We start from the raw sequence: 21,459 nt of genomic DNA, 5'->3' as shown, positions 1-21,459 counted from the left end.
CAAACTAATTCTTTCCATGTCTTCGTACAACAAAAGTACATGATTAAAGATTTGATTACATCGTTAACCACATGTGGTTCACATGATTGAACAGTCATGCGGACTCAACATGGAACCACAAGCAAAACATGTGAATTACTGCTTTACAGAGCAGGTTTTTATAAAAAACAATGCATGACTACATCTCCTGTATCACACATGCATGTGTATCATGAAAAAAGTCTCCTGCCTGAAAGATGTTGACTCCATGTGTGGACTAGAAACTGCTATTTTAGTGCTGAATGAATGGCAAAACCTACAGCAGAATCTGAATGACCCTCAACAGCAGGCTTAAAGTAAAAGACACATAGTAATGATTAGGAAATTCACATGAAACCTAAATTTTTTTAGTTTAAATACAAATATACTCCCATATAAATATGGGAGTATAAAAAGCTGGTGTTCCCCGATCAGACTATAATCTGTTTTCTGAGCTCTTGAATTATGAGGTTTTGGGATTCTGTGTTTCATCTTGTAATAGCATGTAATGTGTTTCTCACCATATTATCTGATCAAAACATATGATCATAAGCTTCTGTACTGATGACTGGAATTAATGAATATCCTTATTATATAGTAAATTAGGTACAATCAGTTAAGCTGTTTGATGTTGTCTACCATGTACTGAGTTGCTTTACTGTGTAAAAAATGTGACTTTAACTTGTGAATATACAAGTGGTGTGGAGATGACAACTCTCATCCACCGAGTCCTAAGGTGGTAGATAGAGGAACAGCCCTCAGATATGAGGGTAAGCTGCAAAAAGCAGTCCTGGACCAAATTGCAGGTTGCATTTTGGGAAGGCATAGCACCCACCTGCCACCTATGCAGGGTTACACAAAGATCCATTCGGAAGCAGGAATGGTGATAGCATTAGTGGATGCACATCGATAGACAGCTGTTTCAGTCACTGATGCCTGTTCGTTGACTTTTGACAGTTCATCCGCTGAACAGTTGAAACTCTGTCCTCTTCAGTGGGGAACTGCTCCTGTGATAGTCTTGACAAGTCATCAGAGTTGCTCTGCTACTAGAAAATACATGATGAATTCAGATTACAGCTCCACGGTTTAAGCTCGTACTACTCGGTCCCCACATGGTCATTATAAAGTCTCAACTTCTAATGAAGAAGATACTCCAAATCCTTCCAGACAAGTATTTTCTGATGTCAGAATCATGAAGGGACTCCACCAGCCAAAGAGACCCTATTTCATTGGTAGTCTAACGACAACCAAAATGAGAGTATTCAAGGCGTCATCTTGGTTTATGGATCCAACTCCTGGTCACTAACGAAGACACTCTCAAGAAGAATTGATTGGACTTATACCAGAATGTTACAGATAATACAAAACATCTCATGGAAATCACACCTTACCAACAAGTCGCTATAAGGCTCACATCCATGCTTGTCAACGACCATTAGGCGATGTAAACTCATCGTTGCTGGACATGTGGTGAGACACTGCGAAGCAGCTGGTCGAGTACTGCAATGGAAATCTGATATTATCAGAAGGGATAGCAGGCCTAGCCCAACATTAAGAAAGGTGCTCAAAGAAGACACCGGTCTGTAAGGCTAAGAACTTTTGATTGCAATGATTCCATTGGATGCAATTGACTGACTGACTGACTGACTGATGTACATAAATTCCTGTTTTTAATGCCAACTGACTTTCTTACTGACTTTGTCTTACATATACTATAATACATGTAATATTAAGTAGAGACAGACAGCAACAAGGCTTTAAAAGCTACATATGAAAACCATTCTGGCATTCAAGCTTTTCTTTCTGCATCTACCACAGCAGCATCTCAGTGATGCACTTCTACTCTGTCCTCAATGCTAAAGTCTTTCTTCTGCTATACAAACTCATTCAGGCTGTGAGGATGAATTGCTCTGTTTGGTTAACACATAGACAAGCATTGAGAAGGAGCCACCACCCTATGTGTTGGTTTTACTGTCTGGGACTGAATGAGCTCCTTATTTATGTCATCGTGTCTTGCATTATATTTTTATCAATAGTTTAAATGCAGTTTTTAAAGTATGTATATTGTTATTTGCTTTAATGAATGCTATAAAATAAATTCTCATTCTCAATGCCGTCATGAGACGAAAGTACTTGCTCTCAAAAGATAGATGTATAACAAAGAAATGTTACCATCTATACTAAACTTGATTCACTCAGGCTGAAGTGAATAACGAAAGGTAGGGCAAAATGAAGAGATAGAAATAAAATTCATTAAACATACAAACAGAGTAAAATAGTTGTCTTTGACTTTGAAATTACAGCAAAAAGAAGGATCAACCCCCCATGCTAGCTCAGTTTTCAGTTTCCCTCCTATTGTCTAATGACTCCTAAACTTTCAACTCTCTAAATATGCTTTCCCTTCACCCCCAGTCTTGACTTACCATGACAAACAGACATTCTTCAGTGGGAGGGAGAGATAATCTGTTAATCTCTTTGCTGAGGCAAACAGCAGGAGGAAAGGACAGACAGATTGATCTCCATAAAGCTGATGAGGTGCTCTCTAGTTTTTGACCCAGGCAATGAAAGCTGCAGTGTAGGAACAGAGAATGGATCCAAATGAGGCATTTTAATACATTGAGAGACAGAGATATGGAAGAGGGAGCGAGATAGATTGAGGAAAGAAAGGAGAGATAAATGGTTGTAAAAGAGATAGAGTGAGATAGATCGAGAGAAGACAAAATAAATGGGAAGGAAGAGGGGCGAGAGATGGATGGAGGAAAAGAGGGGGTGCAAATGGTTGGAGAGACAGATTGATAAAGGTAAAGAGAGAGAGAAATCAATCTTGTGGCAAGAATATGCCCCCCGGAGGATAAAGCTTCCAGAGTACCACTGCTTCTTTTTGCTTACAGGAAGAGGTATTTCTGTGGTTTCACACAGGTTGGACCTATGTGGGGTTTTTAAAGGTCAAGAGCCAAGGACTCGCTCTGAATTCACTGAAGTCACTAAAATATATAGATTCTCAAGTGTCATGAACTCCAGTCAGTGTTTTAAATGGCAAGAGTGCACTTTTTTTCTGACACAAACCACCATTTGGACAAAAATGTTTCATAGGAAATTGGATCATACCAGTTTTATGTATTTACATATTTAGCCACTTGTTACTCTTACAGCACACAGATGCCATGAGAGATTGCTGTTCAGTTTCCATTTCCTACCAAAAGTCATCGATTTATTTTAACCATGACCAAGGTGTCTCCATCTAAATTTATTTTTGAGTTTTGCATCTGACACTGCAATGTCAGAAACAGACAAATGTTAAAAATGCACCTGCATCAAGTTCAGTTGAAACACTCCATCCACAAGACATCAAACAGAAAACAGAAAAGAGCTGGCGCCACTCCACACACCTTCTTTGTCAATTCCTCTCCTAATCAGCAAGCAGACAGTGGAAAACTACCAGGTGCCCTGGTTACATCAATAAACAGACGATAATCCAGCTGCAAGCTCATTCATCTACGAGGGCGCTGAGATGGAGCAGCAATAAAGAAGAAATTCTAACAAACATAAGGGATGTCTAAATCATCTATACTTGTTAACTCCATAAGCTATAGGCAAATTTTAAAAATTGAGCCCCCGAAAAAACATTAAATTAGTAACAGTTTCACACTTGTATAGTCACAATAAATAGTCCTGGACATTATGGAAATGTTTTTTTCTGACAAAAAAAAGTCTCTCTGTCCCCCTTAGCAGGTCAGGTTAAAACAATGAATGAAATAAAATGCAGCAGAAATGAAGCAGTAAGAATAAGTGTAATAGGTTAGAATATGCATTAGGAAAATCTTTAATAAAGAGCTATGTTTTTCAGGACACTGCGTACATTACAGGTTCAATGGAAATACTATTGTGATCTGTTATGTGGTAAATACATAATTCATGCCATTAGAGTAATGCAAAGATGGAGTGATAAAATGCTTTAAAAAATGGGATTAAAATTTTCAGACTGTCGCTAAAAAAGTGTCTTCAAAGAGTTAAAATTGGTAAACAATTTGTGTTAAAAATACAAAAATGTTTTAAGCGTATTGTTGAATTCGCATTGTGTGCTTTAGTCAGTTATGTCATGATCATATGATCTGTGCTCTGCACATGCACCTTAATCGATTAGTCTGAGATTGATTGCTTTTGTCTCCTCCCACTTTCCCGGCGAATCATGGAGTTTTTCTCAGTACAGTAAAGTGTGTATTGAGGAAACTTCAATTGCTGTGATTATTTATTTAATTATTATAACACGATAATAAGAATAAGAATACTGCTACACCCATTCTTATAATAGCAGTGCTAGTCAGGGGTTAAACTGGGGTTTATAATGTAGGGGCACTCTGTGGCTTCAGGGTTGTCATGGATGCATGTGTGTCCATCAGCGAGAGTGACAGGCAAAATAATTCTACATACAAAGGTTTGTATCAAAACTATTTATGGGCATTAAGAGCACACCTATGATGTGTGCAGTTGACAGACTGTACACATACTCTAATAAGGTCTAATCTATGTTGACAAGCTTCTGCTCTAAATGTGGCAGCTGGTGACAAAAAGGAAAAAAGAAAAGAAAAAAAACAGGAAAATATCCTTCTGTAGGTGCACTCTCCTGTGTATCAGTATCAATATAGGAATGGCTTTCTTAGTCTGGGAGGAGAAAGCATTAATATAAATTAAGATGCATAGACAAGTCTTTTTTATTTCATTAAAAGAGAATTAGTTTATATTCTGTTATTGAACTATGCCCAGAGATGTATTATGTCATTGTTGTAAATGATAAAACTAGCCTGTATTTCTTAGCCGTGCTGTCAGGTGCTCAGATTTTATGCTCAAACCATGCTAGTTAGCAGCAGAATTTATGTTGAACTTGAGCGTGCCAGCTTGTGTAATGTAACAGTTACGGAGCTTACTTCAAGTACACCTGTGTCTTATTAAATGACACTTAGTCTGAGATGAATACAAGACCAATTTGCATTCACTTATGAAACCAAGTGAGGTCTCTGTGTTACTTCCTGACCTATTTCTCTCCCCACACTGTGATCCATCTATTTGCAAGATGCTACATTCTATATACTTGACTCCAAATAGTCTAGAGGTGGTCACTGTTTGAATTTTTAAGACTGAGAATTGCATATATATATATATATATATATATATATATATATATATATATATATATATATATATATATATATATATACACATATACATACACCACAATTCTTAAGCTTATCTTAATTTTAAATCTAAATCTATAACATACATATCACTTATCAGATGTAACATATCCCCTTACCATAGTTCATTTGTCATGATCTTTTCCTTAACCTTAACCAAAGGGTAAGTGCAACACACAGGTATTGTAGGATAGGGGTGAAATTTTTTTAAATGTTTGCACTGCATGTGTAAATGCAGTAAATTGAAGATTTGTCCATTATTGATGTCCATGTCTGGTGATAAGTTTGACAGACATCAGTTCTTATTTGTGAGACCACACAAGGTCAATGTAGCTTGTCAGGAAAAGATAAACAGGCCTTTAAATGTTTGAACAAATGTCCAATGTTGGTGTTTGCCTGGTGAGAACAGTCTGGAATAAGAATAATGCACATCAGATTAAAGAGACTACTGCAGCCTTGCTGAGCTCCCTTTACATCATCCAATATCTTCTTTGAGATTCATTGGTATGAACCATACAAAAATCATTTCAGATTCAGCACTATTTCCAGGTCAGCAATCAAATGTGTAAAAATTAATGTTATTTTCTTGGTAGAAAAGGTCAAATTTCTGAATTTCTTACTTCCATTGAAGAACACATCCAGATGACACTCAGGTGAATTAGACTTACTCATCAAAGGCTTGTTCAAATGGTCACTGATCACCTGGTATGAATATGGCTGTACTCAAATTTCCAGCAGAATGTTGCTCCTTAAATAGCACTGTGATGGTGGGAACAACGGCATCAGAACTAAGTGTCGGAAGTCACACTGTTATTCTGAGTAAAGAGGAGCTTTTTTGCCATCAAACAATGGCTTGTATGCATTCTATCATTGAAGCAAAAAGGGGAACATACCAAATACTAAAGATAATCTGAAATTCTTGTACATTTTCAAGAGTTTAAAATTTTCGCCCCAAATGTTACACCAATATGGTAAATATGTATTGTGCAAAATTAAAAATGACTGCAACATAGAAGTAACTTTATGGTGTTTTTTCTTTTCTTTTTCTTACACTATGTGTGTGTGTGTGTGTGTGTGTGGGTGTGTGTGTGTGCATGTATGTATGTGTGTGTATGTGTCAATAACACTCAATACAATACAAAAGTGTGACTGCTTGAAACATAAAGGAATAAATCCATGCAGGAGAAAAAATGTTTGAAAATATTTTTTTTTAAAAACCAAATAAGTCTCGAGTTCACCCTAAAATACCATTTTTGTCTTACCCCACCCCCCTGATGACCAAATTGAATCTCAAATAAAACAGTTTTTTAAATCTCCTGTTTTTGGTATTATTTTTTTTCATTGATGTCTCTTGTAATTGTGGGATTTTTTAGTCAACTGAATATTTTCAATAATAATTATTATGCATGTAGCATGTGTCCCACAACATGCACGCAACCCTGTTAGCATAACCTTTTTTGCTGGAAGAAGAAGAAGAAAAAAGTGAATCACATGATACACAGTTTTTCCAAAACTATATATTATAATGTTATCAAGATAAGACAAATTATTTTTCCCTTTTTCTTTACTTTTGTTACATCAGTAAGTTTGTCTTCTTGGTCAGTAGTAACAGCTAGCTGAATATATACTCCTGAGACATTAGCATGGATTTGCAACCCTGTTACTGTGATTGGAGTAGGGTTAGCAAACAACACATAAAACATGTAATAAAAATGGTACCATTGATGTGTAAGCTGAGCCAATCAAGCCTTTGATAATTTATTACCTATTATTGATGAATATGTAGCAAGAAATTGTAAAAGAGAAGGTTTATTTTTCCCAAATTTTGAAGCCCAAAGGTCCTCTAAATCTAGAATGACTCATGACATGACGGATAAGAATATTAACATCCAAAGCAGCAAAAAAAACCCCAACAAAAACACAGTAACTTACATGATGCTGATCTGACTTTCTGTCTTTTTGAATATAGTTTGTGACTTAGAGTCAATTGTGCATTGTTTAACCGATGTATATTCATAAATGAGAACTATGGCAAATGAGAATGGGAGCTAGGTAAGTACAGCTTCTCAAAATTTCACACTGACTATGACATCTTGCAAAATACTTAGCATGCAGGAATATATAAATGTGTGGACTTCAGCCTTTATAATGCTGTATCAGTCTGACCCACACTGTCTGGTGGCTAGAAAAAAAATCTGCCCTTGGAATAAACAGTAAAAGTGGTAATTTCCCCAGTGGGTGGCCAGAACAAAAAATAAAAATATATAACAAATAAACAAACAAACAAACAAAAACTCTAACAGGGAAAGACATTTATGAAAAAAAAATGTCTGTGCCTGCATTTTTTCTACATAGAAAAGTAGCCAGACTCATCAGCACCCATTAGCAGAAGAAAGTGGAGTACATTTAAACATGTTCTGTTTAATATTAGCCCATCCTGTAATTAGACTGGTTGTCCTGATTAGACCGGCTAGCTGCTTGGGTCTCTGTATTAGCTTTTCTGTGCATATGGTCCACCTGACTTGACTTAAAGTTTGTATGTGTCTGTGTTTCTGGAGATTTCAGCAGTTGTCATGCTTTTATGTAAAAATCCATAAGTAAAGTAAAGGTTTCTAAACCAGCGAACAGACTGTAGACAGGGTTTAAAGCATGTGTTTGTGTGTCAGATCATGGAGCAGAGACTCGAGGCAGAGCATACCGTGACAAGCCTCATTAAGAGGGAATGTCTCCACTGTTCTGGCTGTGCATCACCACCGCCAGACTTCTCTAATTACACTCTCTAAGTGTCGTTTCGTGCAAGCAATCAGCCCACTGGTCTTTGCATATGCAAATATGACAGGCCTGATCATTAGCTTTTATATCTCACACACTCTAATTGTTATTGTAAAAACTGCCGCATGGAGCCAAGGGCAAACGCATTCAGTCCTCTTGCTGTCCCTTTCTCTCTCGCTCAATCTATCAACGATTGTCGACTCTCATTCACGCTGCATGTTTTATGAGGTTTTGCTGCTCTAAACAGAGTCATGTGGTTGAATGTCAGGGTAGTATAATCAGCCAACAAATGCCTCCGCCTGACATTGTTTCATCAGAGCAGAGGGGAGAAAAATAATAGAGGAACACTTCCTGGCGAGGGCTAATTGGCCAAATGGAGTCACTTAGGCAGAACAACAGTCCCATCACTGCAATGATGAGGATGATGATGACGATGTTGACGGTCTCAGAGAAATGACTTGGCAGCCCACTGGCCAAAATTGATCTCTCGTGAATGAAATGGTAATGCTTTGTGATCTTCAGAGAAAAAAAAAGTTGAAAAACAGTGGAAAGACAGAAATGCAAAATATCTCAAGGACTTTTATGTGGCTCTCTGAGAGAGACCATATGGATTTGCCTTTGTTAAGCCGTGGGTCTTTCTAACCTGCTTGAAAACTAAACCAGAAGTCCAGATGACCCCAAATCACGGTGCGCTATATTTAATGAGAAGCAATGCATTAGTTATCTGTTATTATTGCATAAAGAACTTTTTGGCATATTAAAATTACTGCAGAGATTGACTATAATTCAATCCTATTTTTTCACCATGGTAATAATTGTGATCTGTCTATTTCAAGAACAATAATACATTTTTGTTCTTTTGTTGATTTATTATAGGTATACTACAAAATCTGTTGGGTCAAAAATTTACATACAGCAACTTAAATTTCATTTTTTATTTTTTGTGATGTAGAAAGCTGAACATTGTTAATCAAATGTTATTAGTGGCATGGCCTCGTAGCTTCTTATAAGGGATTACAGCTGACTACAGCTGCTGACTCCTCTGAGGCAATTTAAATAGAGCCCATTTGATACACTCATTAGACTCAGCCACAAACACCACAGTAAGGAAGTCTGAGAAGCTCAGCAAAGATCTGAAAAAAGCAAGTTATTGATTGGAAGAAGCCAGGACAATCAGTTAGAGCCATTTCAAATCAGCTACAGATCCCAAAATTATCTGTGCAAACAATTGTTTGCAAGTGTAATGTGCCTGGTGCGGTTGTGTCACTGCCATGATCAGAAAGAAAACACAACCTGATGCTGAGAGATAATTGGTCAGGAGGGTCAAGAATCACCAAAAAGCAGGTCTACAATGAATTTGAAGCTGCTGGAATACAGATGTCAGTGTCCACAGTTAAGTGGAACCCTTTCCTCTAGAAGTAGCACCTTATAGCTCAAATAAAGTTTGCTGCTGATCACATGGACAAAGGAAAGTTCTTCTGGAGGAAAATTCCGTGGCCAGGTAAAACAAAAAAAAAAAATGGCTTTCGGGCCACAGTGACCAGAAATATGTTGCTGACAAAATTAGGACTGGTTACCATGTTTACTTACAGTTATGGTGTGCACATGGTAATCATTTTATTGAGCTTGACTCATTCCAGATGATTCTTAATACTTCCATTAACATTTGTTTTAGTCTGACACTGCTATTGCTAGGTCTTAATTATCCTGATCATTAAGATAACCTTTTTCTACCCTAAAAATCACTAAGGCCACCAGCACATATAGTCTCCTTATAAAAAGTGTTATTTGCATCCCAGACACATTTTAAGCTATACAAGAGTTCATCTATTTTGTCTTCATAATGCTTCTAGCACTCTTACATGTTCAAAACACAACTATAACAATAGTCAGTAATATTTTTCATATTGTATTAGGCATTGACTCAGCTCGCATCTCACTCAAGATAGGGCAGATATAGCTTTCTGACAATAAGGGCCACTGATATTGCCAGCCCAAATATTCAAGTCCCCAGACCACAGGCGTTATCTTAGAGACACACGTTTCAGCCATATTTCCAACAAAAATCTGCATGTATCAAAGCATATGTGTTTTATTATGTTGCATTACATTATGAAGAAAATTGTCAAGGCAAGTGGACTACAGAGTAAATCTGATTGGAAAGGTGATTTCTGGAAATTGTCAGGAACAGTATCTGACCGAAAGCTTGTTGAGTCGAAAGAATCAGTGTTCTTCTTTTCCGTTTCACCCCGGACCTGTTCCTGCTGCTTTTGTTGGACCTGACCTGTTATTACTGGACTGTGCTTCCACCAGAGTTCATTTTCCTGCCTCTTTTTGTAACCTACAGTGAATTTCGATTAAAATTTGTTCACCCTGCCAAGGCGGGATGCATTTGGATCCTCGTAATGATTGAACTGGGACAAAACTAGAGGGTGTAGTCAATAGTCAGTGTCCTCTCTGCAAGTCAAATTACTTTTCTAGTTCAATGAGGAAATCAACCAAGTCGATCAAACAACAAATGGAGAAGAAATACTTGCAATGGGTCATATTAAAGCTCAACCAAAATAACTGGCTGTTTCCTCAGAGTTATTAGGGAAATGATTATGTCATTGTAGCTTTGTCTGTACTAAACTGTAATTTTTCTGTATCTGTCATTCACTGCTACTTTTAGGCTGTAGAAAGGACTTCTTTTGTCGATTATTTCCCTGTGAGACAAGTTTGCTACATCTGTCCTGTGCCTTCACAAAACACCATTTCCCACAAGGATCCTTTCTATAGAATAGAGTTACTTATCAACCGACAACTGAGTAAGGAAAAGATGTTTTTTTTTTACCTTGCTGACATTTCAAGCACAGCTGCAGTCTTCCTCAGAGCATCATCTGACGTGATGATGTGTGGTTTTTATCAGGTGACTGGCACGGAGTTTCATATATGACATTAATCATGCGAGAAAACATACATTGGAGAAACAGGAAGATCATTCAACACAAGAAAAAAGAAACATCAGACAGTATGTGAAAAAGAAACAGTTGGCCGACTCACAAGAACACAAAAAGACAAAGCTGAGCAAGAAAACTCAAAATCAGTTATCACAGACCACTGCAAAAGAAACAAGAAAAGCACTCAGAGTGCAATACTTTGCCAAGGCTGCTCAGTCATATCATTTCTGATGGTTGAAATCATGAAAACATTTGTGGCAGAAATCACAGCAACATAGAATGTGGCCATTTAATATAGACGACAGACGCGGTTGAACTATGTCAACAAGGTAAAACCATCTTTTCCTTACTTAGTTGTCAGTTAATAAGTAACAGTATTCTAAAGTAAGAAACGACAATATGAACATAATCCATCTAGGACCCTTTCTAGTTACTTTGATTAAACCATGTGGATCCAACATCAGGCTGCACCACAATCACATACATCCTGTAACCATGTGTGATTCTGCACTGGTTGGCTAGAACTACTGTGGCTCTCACAGTATACAGTCTGAAGTGCAAACCATCAGGTGAGATGGTGACATCCAGGGATGTAGTGGAGATACCTGTACACTCTTAAAACAAAAGTTTACTGTCTTTATTTGTGAATGTCCGGATGACAGCCTGTATCCGCACAAAGTACCAGCTTACTATGTGCATCAATGCCATCCTAATAATTTGTCTGGTGTGAGCACATTACATTTTCAAGTTTTAAAAATAAATTTTAATTACAATATAATCTGATGAGGAGTTACATGTGTAATCAGTTTAGTCAGTTTGATACCAGTGAGGGAAAAATAAATTTTCATATATATATATATATATATATATATATATATATATGTAAATTGATTACAATCAGATTAATCACAGGATTGCTGTGGATTAATTTCGACTAATCGTGATTAAATGTCATTCATTTTTAATCTAAATTAATCGTGTTTCATTTTGCATGCGCAAACAGACTCATGAAAGAAGGGAACATACTTAACACTTAAGGTGTCGATTAAACACCTTTAAAGGTTCCTGTTAGAATCCCCGACTAACACATGCTTCACGTTAATGTGGTACTTTAAGTGTCACGGGCGCTGGGGTTTTGAACCCAGAGTGCAGACACTCAGTTCAGGCACAGGTCGGAGCAGAGGTGTTTAACAAAAAGTCAAACAGAACAGGTAAAAGGTCCCAAAACTAAAATGACTCAGAGCCCAGACAATACTCACAAAAACCTAAAGAACTAACTGAGGGAACTGGACTGGCAGGCTCAGGGAACCGGCAGTCCAGCACCGGTGCTGCTGGTCGTGCTGCGGGGATCGGTGGCGGCTGGATGTGCCGCTGTGAACTGCGGAGGCAGGACGTGTCGCGGGGAACAACGGCGGCGGCCGGGTGTGCCGCCGAGAAAGCCGGGAAGGAACCGACGACAAGGGCAGGCAAGACGACAAGGAGGAGCGGGCAGACAGGTTGACAGCGGACTGGTTGATCCGGTGGAGAACTAAATGGAAAAGATAAGAAAACCAAGGTAAATGCGATGGCGGAAACAGATAATCATGAAGCAGAGAAGGCTACTCACGACACCGGGTAGCGGACGCTACGATCTGGCAGGGAGGTGAAGGGCGAGTCCGGCTTTATCCCCGGCTGATGACTGATGAGATCCAGCTGCTCTTCCTCCGCAGCTGGATCCCATGAGCCCCGACCACCGACGCAGCCAGAGGCGCAGCACAGAGGAGGGGAAAACAGAGAGCGAGCAGGAGACAGGAGAGAGAGAAGAGAAGATGAGGAAGTAAAAAGTGGGGAGAACAGGAGGAAGAGAGAAAGAAGAGGAGAGAGAAAAAGGCAGACAGGGAGCCAGGGCAGGACTGTGACATTAAGCTGGAAGTGCTTCCATGAAAAGAAAACTCCTTCCTGCAGAGTGTGCATATTGGTGTGTGTCGGTGAACTGTTCCGTCTTGCTTTTTTTGTATTCAAATTTCCCACCGAGTGGGCGAACATGCTGTTTAGTAGGGGCCGAATGATATTTTTTTTAGGCCTATGTCGCTTCCAATATTTCACAGAAAAAAATTCAGATAACCAATTAATCAGCCGATTAATTTCAAAAAATATATATAATGAATAAAATAACTTCTTTTTTTGTCCCTTATCACTTATAACAACAAAGATATGAATTACAGGCAGAATATTTTACTGTTTTACAATACTTTTTCCTTTAGTATGTGTTCAACTTTACAACAGAGGAATTTTCAAGTGCAAAAACATGCAACAAAGCATTAAATCTCTGGGAAATTATATAACCTTAAAAAAAGAGTCAATCTATGAATGAGTTATAAAATACATCTTGTCTTGTACTTCTTGTTGCTGCAAATTAGAGGTAGGTTATATATATGCTGATTTAAAGCAACATAATGAGTGAAGCCTGAAGCCAAAACATTATTTATGCAGCCCTCTGATGCCCTTTAATGTTAAATCACATTTTCTCTACTCCATTATTTTCTTTGCCATGAAGTCAGGACTCATATGAACCAAAATAAAAACCAGAGATGCCTTTCTCAGATGTCAAAACATGTCATCTTTGACAGAGTTGCATTTTAAATATATAATGGTCACAAATAGTCAGACACTAATGTTCCTCCACAACATCACACACAATGAGTTGATGTTAGAGCCTGTGTCACGTTGTAGTATTTTCTGACAAAGTAAAACTAAGAGTGTCATCATGACGGTTTCTGAAGACAGACAGTAATGTTAATCATTTGAACTTTAACTTTTTCTCTTAACTGAAACAGGAGACATGTTGAGTCATTGTTAATTTCACAGCGTCATTTTAAACTTACCTGTCAGCTCAGCCCACTCCTGTAATGTTGCCTGGCTGTAGCTTAAACAGTGCAAGGACATCATTCCGCGCGAATCTGACACTTAACGGCATTTATTTAAATTAAGAATATATCAGCGTTTTATCTGCAAAACTATGGCCAATGATGATTATTTTGAAAAGGGCTATAATCGGCCGATTTAATGTGCCAGCCAGTAAGTCAGCTGGGCCCTACTGCTTACCGTCTTCCATATGGAGTTGCTTGGTTCTGCCACTACTGGATCAACTGCCCATTTGCGCATGCACGACGGCAAGTCTACTTGGACAAACTGCCCGAAATACGTTGCCAGAGATATTTCTAGGATATTGAATCATTCTGCGCTGCAGATGTGTTCATTGCGTTAAAATTTTTAAGCAGATTAATTATGATGATAGATTAATCTGCATTAACACATTAAGTTTTACAGCCCTAATATATTATTATTATTATTATTATTATTATTATTATTATTATTATTATTATTATTATTGTTAATAATAATAATAATAATAATAATAATAATAATAATAATAATAAACAACTAATTTGTTGAGGGATTATCTGTAAAAGCAATTATTTAAACTGCTTTAACAAATTGCTTTTGGCAGCAGTGACATTCTACAGGATGTAGACATAGCTAAATCACAATGAATCTACCACAGTCATTCAGGAGACTGATAATAAAAGGCAATTACGATTACTCGTACTTTATTTACTATGATTCTTGTCACTCTTTTAAAGTGTATGTGAGTGTGAGTATCTGTTGAGTAATTGTCCACACAGTTTGTCTGACTGTAGGTTTGTGGACTGCAAACTGTTCAGAGAGGGTTTTGTAACCTTATCAGACTGGTGAGCATCGGCATTTGTGCCTCAGAAGATCAGACTTTCATACGTCCCTTACAGTGGGCCAGCCCATTGATGGAAAACACCTGACTTTGGTTTCACCGTCAAATTAGCAGCAGATTTTAGAGGTTTCCATATCTATATACTTACAATATTACCTATATCAAGGGACAAATGGCTTTAATGTTGTTGCAAATAAGTGTATATTTTCTCTCTACCATGTGTAGATTGGGGGTTGTTGTGTGCAGTTACAACCATCATAGTAAATTGGCAATAAGATAGTCAAGCAATACTTCAAACTTTCCATGAAAGGGTTTTGAGAAGTACATTTTTCTACATTTTTGTACGCTATATATTCTATTTTCCATAATTATATTCATTAACTACTTGCTGTTACCACCAGAGAGACCAAAGCTTAATTTGAAATGTACCAGATTTCATATACGGTTATAATGTGAAAAGGGAAATGTCCCATCAAATTGAAAAAAAAAAAGGAAAAGAAACATTTGTTCTGTGCATTGTTTTTTATTCAACAAGACATAGACACAGAAGATGGTACGAGTGGACAAAGTAAAATATTAGATAGCACTGATACTGTAGACAGAAGCTACAGAAAGAGAGGTGTGGAGTGCGACTTGATCCAGCTGTAATGGGGTTCAGTTTGCCAGCCTAACTATGCTTCCACTTAATACCACCGCTGGCTGATCCTCAATAGTGCAGCTTGAGGAAATTATCTGCTGGTCCAGTAACCCTGATATATAGTTTCCTCTTACTCAAGAATCCATACAATATTACTCTTCTGCCTCGATGGTGTCAGAGAAGCAAGTGTGAGAAACTTACAAAGCAGCTACTCAGTGCAGTATAAGCAGCATAAGTCACAGCACAGATTCAGTAAGGATCAGTGGTAGCCTTGTGCACTTAAATATTGAACAGAGGGGGAAAATGAATCTATTCACTTTCATGCATTATTGAAAGGAAGTAAAAACAGAATTGTATCCACTGAGTTTCTGTTCTGAAAAGTGAGAGGACAGAGAGCTTGGAATTATTTGGTTCCATTAGTAGTCAGGGCAGTTCTCAGAGCTGTGCATTTCCACATCCTGCCCAGTGAAATTGACAGGTAGCACAGTTCATCCGTATAGCTTGTCAGGGCTGCTGCTCTAAAGGCCCTCTCAGGTTCCATTAGGTAGTAGATAATGATGACTCCTTTGTTCTGATTTAATTATGTACACATTTTAGTGATGATGTCTTTAGAAACATGTAAAGCTGGATCTGACTTATGAAAGCAATGGTACATAGAGATATCACTAATAAAAGGTTTATTCATGGTGAAAACATTGCAATGGGAATGGATGGATGTGCTTTTTTGTCCAACAAAAGCACATGCATTAGACTTTGACCAGGAGGACATAATCCCCTTGTGGTACATAAAACAGAACTTTGCAGGTGGAGCAAGAAGGAAAGTGACTGAATAAAGCATTAAAACTTGCTTGACAGCACAGCGTAGTAGCAGGAATAGCATCCTGGCAGAATGCTAAGGCTGTGTCTTATGTGTCTAACTGTCTGACACTGCATGATGATTATTAGTTTGCCTGTTAATGTGAGCCAGTCAGTTTGTGAGGGATAGAGTTGTCTTCCTGAATGTTCTGTTCTGTTCTTTTCTTTTCTCGCAAAATGTTTCTTACATGATAGTCAATATAATATACATCAATATATTACAACTGCTAGCTGCAGACCAGTTACATGACGTTTATGCTGAGCAGCTTTGTTGCACACACATCTTTCTTCTGCTAGCTTTGCTACAATACCAGGTTATAGTGAAGTGAATGCTGTCCTCTACATGTTCTCTTGAAGATCCATTGAATGTTTATGCTCCTTGGACTATGTTACTGTATCAGGCTCAAGTAAAACTGAACTGAATTTCAGAATCTTGCTGTTGTCAGTGCACATGTATACATGCTGACCAACTGGATCTGGAAGATGACTGAGTGGATGGATGCATGAATTGCTAGATAAGGGAGCAAGCATATCGGTGTTCAGGTTATGCTTAAAGCTAATTCATTTGTGTGGCCTCTCAGCCAACCATGTCCAAAAGCAAAAGTGTTCATAGCTGTTTTAAATAGCAACACTTGGAACTCAGGTGAAATGCCTTCCGTTGCAGAAAGAGGCAGGATGTAATTACTGGAATAATACATGCCTTTGGACAGTCTTTCCTTCAGTGCATTCAGAGTGGTGCACTCTGATGCACAAAAAACTGACAGAGGTAGTTGTATGAAGACTGAAAACAGAGAACCTTAGAGAGAATTTAAAATCCTCTAAACAGTCAGCTAATTGCTGCATGAAGTGGCCATGATTGTTCAATTGCCGGTTTCAGAAAGTTGTAAAACCTGTTCTGTCAGTCACAGCCCTTTAGGTTTTAGCTGCTGCCTGGCCATTCAGAAAAATGCTACTGTTGGAATACTGAGTTTAATGTGTGTGAACTGCCATTATGTGGGCAAAGGAAATGACTGGTCTTAACTGTCAGCACACAGTCAAGCACTGTGGTTAAGGTAGACCAGCTGGCTGATGATAAGGTAAAATTATGATTGGAGTCTGAATGTCTGTGTGGCATCTTATGCTGTCTTTCACCACTCACATGAATTGTAATTCATATATTGTGGAGTGTGCAGATTTCTCAGCTGTTTTCATTTGTCTTTCTAACCTCATGTTTTCTAAGGCAGGCAACCAGGAGTCATGCTCTATAATGTTCAAGTATCCTTGTAGAAGCAGTTCTTTTGAGATGTTGTCCAATCAATCTCTTCACTAATGAGGCTGATTTGACCATCTGCAGTGTGGAATCAGCTGGAACAACAGTCTCTATATTCAATTGATGCCAGGCTCTGCTATAGTCACCAGGGTGTTTGTCACTGCAGAGCCAGAACACTGCTCTCTGACATCCTCTGCAACCTTTTCCACAGGAGGTCTTTAATGCTCTCTCACAGAGCTGACCATACGTCTTCCTTAAACAGTGAGATCTTAGCACATCCCTGAAGACAGTCATTTATGCATTTTTATAGAAGATCATTGATTTTTGTGTGGTCAAAAAAGCGGTTGGTATGCTAAAACCATAAAGCCAGGACCATCCTTGTGACTCAATGTCTAAGATACGTATGAAACTGTGAGTTTGTTGACATTTACATTACGGAAAGACTGACGTTTTCTATAAAGATACAATCAGAGAAATTTCTGGGATGCTGGACAAAATGGGTTGTGTATGGGTCCACGGAGACCAGACTTACTTTAACTACTCTCTTCTATAAAATATTGATTTTCCAGGATTATCAAAAGATTGTGGTGTGAGTGTATCTTCATGAGTAGATGAGTAGATGAGTGAGAATGACAGCTTCTTTGTTCATTTGTTTTTTTTTGGTTCAAAAATGTATATATTTGCTAAAAATGTAATTGAAAATGAAAGGTAGAGCAGCAGCTGAAAGGTCAATATCATTGAAACGTGTCTTAGACTATTGACTGATATTATACATGGTATATATATGGATATGGATATGTGTAATATTTGAATGACTTGAACTTGACATGGATGTTGGACTATGTATGATCTCCCCAATAAAAATAAAATAAAATTTAAAAAAAGAAACTGAGTTTGTATCCAGGTATTGTCTGTCAGTCCCACTCTCTCTCATAATTTTTTTCCTGCCATTCCTGACCATGCTGTTTATTAAAATGGAGAAGGAAAGCGTTTAAAATCCAGATTTGTCCCATCTGGCTTTTCCCCTTGGTAACTTTGGCTCTTTTTGCTTGCTGTCAGGTACAGGGCAGTACATTTGTTAATTCACCATGTAAACATAGTGAATGTAATGAATCAGCCCCTTGGGACTGCCGAGGTTGATGCACAGTGAGACACAAATATTATCTTTACAATTTGAGCAGTGCCGCTTCCTGTGTTGTGTCAGTGCAGTGAAGTAAAATCGGAGTGTCCAATGCAGACTATCGAGCTGGTTGATGCAAAGGTACCGTTGCCCAGATGACAGAATTTTTGTTTCAGTGTCACTGCTGGGTCCCCTTAAGCTGCCAGAGCTATTAGATATGTGCACTTGTCCAGCAGTGACATTCCAGAAGCAATGGTGCCTCTAAAATTGGATGGGGACACTGTAAATCTTCGTGTCACACCAAAACAAAAATCACAACATAATTTCAGCATTTCAGTACTAATATTGCTTAATAGGCTATTTAAAATAAACAAAAAAAAACTGTCATTATGAGAGTTAAGGAAGCACATACTGAAATATTATTCTTATTTTAAAGTGACTGTCTTGAATGACCACAGTGCAAAAACCAATGAACCGTGAACCAATCTTGTGACCACTGACGTATAACGTCTTTGTGTACACTTTGTAATGTCCTTTTATTGTGACCTATTGACCTTTTATTGTAACCTATTGTCTTTTTTTGCAACCTATTGTCCCATGTTTTATTATATATTTCACTGTTATGTTTTCTTTTTGTACTTTTTGCAATGTGCTTTTAGTGTGGCTTATTGTTTTATGTATCACTGTTATGTCTTTTTTTCTTTTTACCTAGGGACTGCGGATGTAAATTAGCATTGTGCTATAATCTGGCATATTTGCACCAATTGCTGCACAAATAGGCGTTCATTAATGTGCACTGTCCCTACCAAATAAATAAATAGAGGGATGCTGTGGTCTATTTAATCCACTCTTGTTTTTTATTGAACTGCTTCAACTTTTCAGGGAGTTAGAGTTGGATATAGACACAGAAAGAGACACACACAAAAACTTCTGGCTATGAAATGTGTTTCATTTTTACTAGACTACCCATAGCCATATTTTGAGTATTTTTATTGTGCAGAGACAATAAGTTCTGTAACGCATCCAAACACAAATTAATGTCACAGTCAGCTACACATAGCCTGCTGTGAAACAGAAAAAGACTCCCTGATAAAAAAAATAACTTAATATGACAGAAAACTGAAACTGTGTAATTAATGACTTAACTGCAGTAAAAAAAAAAAAAAAAAGAAAAAAAACAACTGTGTGGCATAGTTCACCTGTCTGAGGTGAAAACTTTTACCTTTAGATTATGATGATCCTGTCCCCATGCCAGGAATATTTAATTAATTAAAAGTGACTGACACAGTTACTGCTGTGTTGTGTTGTGTTGTGTTGTGTGTAAATGTGCACTAGTCTCTCACTTCAGAAGCACTCACATGAATCCTGCTGCTGTCTGAAGCTGCAGGTACGTAATAAACTCAGAGGATAGACTCCCTCAAACCGCTGGAAGCAACAAACTGAACTTCAGCTTCTGTCAGCACTTTGAGGTTTGTGTGTGTGCCTCTGTCAACCAAAGGCACACAAACTGTGTCTTTTACGCTCTCTCTGATGTTTATAGACAGGCTGCACAGTCGACTGGCTGCTGCTAGGCATAGAAGTTACAGTCATCTAATATTGCTTTCACTTGCACTTAGACAACATAGTTGCATTGACTGAAGCTTGGACATCAGAGTTTCCATGAATGAACTGGATCTATCAGATTTGCGGTTGCCTCAGGGATGACCAATAAAATTTCAGGGGTGGCTGTGGACCACCATCGGAGGTACCACCGCCCTGTAGATGCTGGAATGACTTTGAAAACAATATCGGACTGTAATAGAGACTCTGGATTTAATTATGTCTCTATTATCAAAGGGTGGCCACAAAGTATCATATCAAATCTTCCTGTATTTATACATAAGTGTGTCATTTGTGTCACATTTAGATTCACGAACTATGTATTGCTGGGCTAAACTGACCATGTCAATAATTTACATATTTGTTAAAAATCTGAAAATTAAAATCAGTTGAAAATGAAAAATAACTTAAAACTACACTTGACCAAGTAAGGTTGCATTTGTCTTTTTGTGTGTGTGTGTGTATTTTTGTTTCAGTTCGTAGTTTAACAAGATCCCTGCTTGTAGAGCAGCATGATAAACAACACAGCATTTCAGGTGAAAACCATATGGTATTGTGCCTTGTGGACAAATGAGGAGGATGCGAATACAAAACGGATATGTATTTGTTTGTTTGGTTAGCAGACTTACAGCTCCAGGCTAGCCATTCCCGAATGTCCCTGTCCACTCTGACACACCCGCATGCCAACACACAAAAGCACACACACCAAGATTATACCCAGCCAATTTACAGCCCAGTGGATCTCCAGATTGTGTTTGCAGCAAAGTCCAATTGGCGACTTTCCAAAGCGCTATTGAGCATATTCCCCGTCTCTGTTTTCTTTATCGTCCTATCAAGATATTTCCCCTGATGGCTCGCCTGTTGCAGGTGGGAGAGAGAGAAATTGTATCTGGATAATGAACTCACCTCTTCCTCCGTTTTCTCTGCCAGACAAAACCCCAGCAAAGCTATATCTGCTCTCCCTTTTCTATGTGTGTGGACCGTCAACAGGCTAGAAGATGATGTTTAATTTATGAAAAAAGCCTGATTTGGGGGATCAACAGTGTTCCATAGCTGATAATCCACTAATTGAAATTTGGTTGCACAATGAGACAGACAGTGGGAGAGAGAGAAACACAGACAGATAAAGAATTAAGGGTGGTAGGTTGTTAAAATTGGTGGGCAGAATAATCAATAGCAGTTAGGGGAGTGTGTGTTGTGTCAATCGAACAGCTTGTTCTTGTTCTAGCGGGACAAACCCCAGACGTGAAAACTGCTTGGTAGAGCCGGAGCCAGATTGACGTTCCACTTTATTGAGATTTAGTGAGTCTGCGTGGATTTGAATGATCCTCAGCACAGTCTGTCAGTTGTC

The sequence above is a fragment of the Amphiprion ocellaris genome, chromosome 1, assembly GCF_022539595.1.
Source record: "Amphiprion ocellaris isolate individual 3 ecotype Okinawa chromosome 1, ASM2253959v1, whole genome shotgun sequence".
Taxonomy (NCBI): domain Eukaryota; kingdom Metazoa; phylum Chordata; class Actinopteri; family Pomacentridae; genus Amphiprion; species Amphiprion ocellaris.
The sequence above is the reverse complement of the archived record's forward strand: the minus strand, read 5'-3'. Positions refer to the sequence as shown.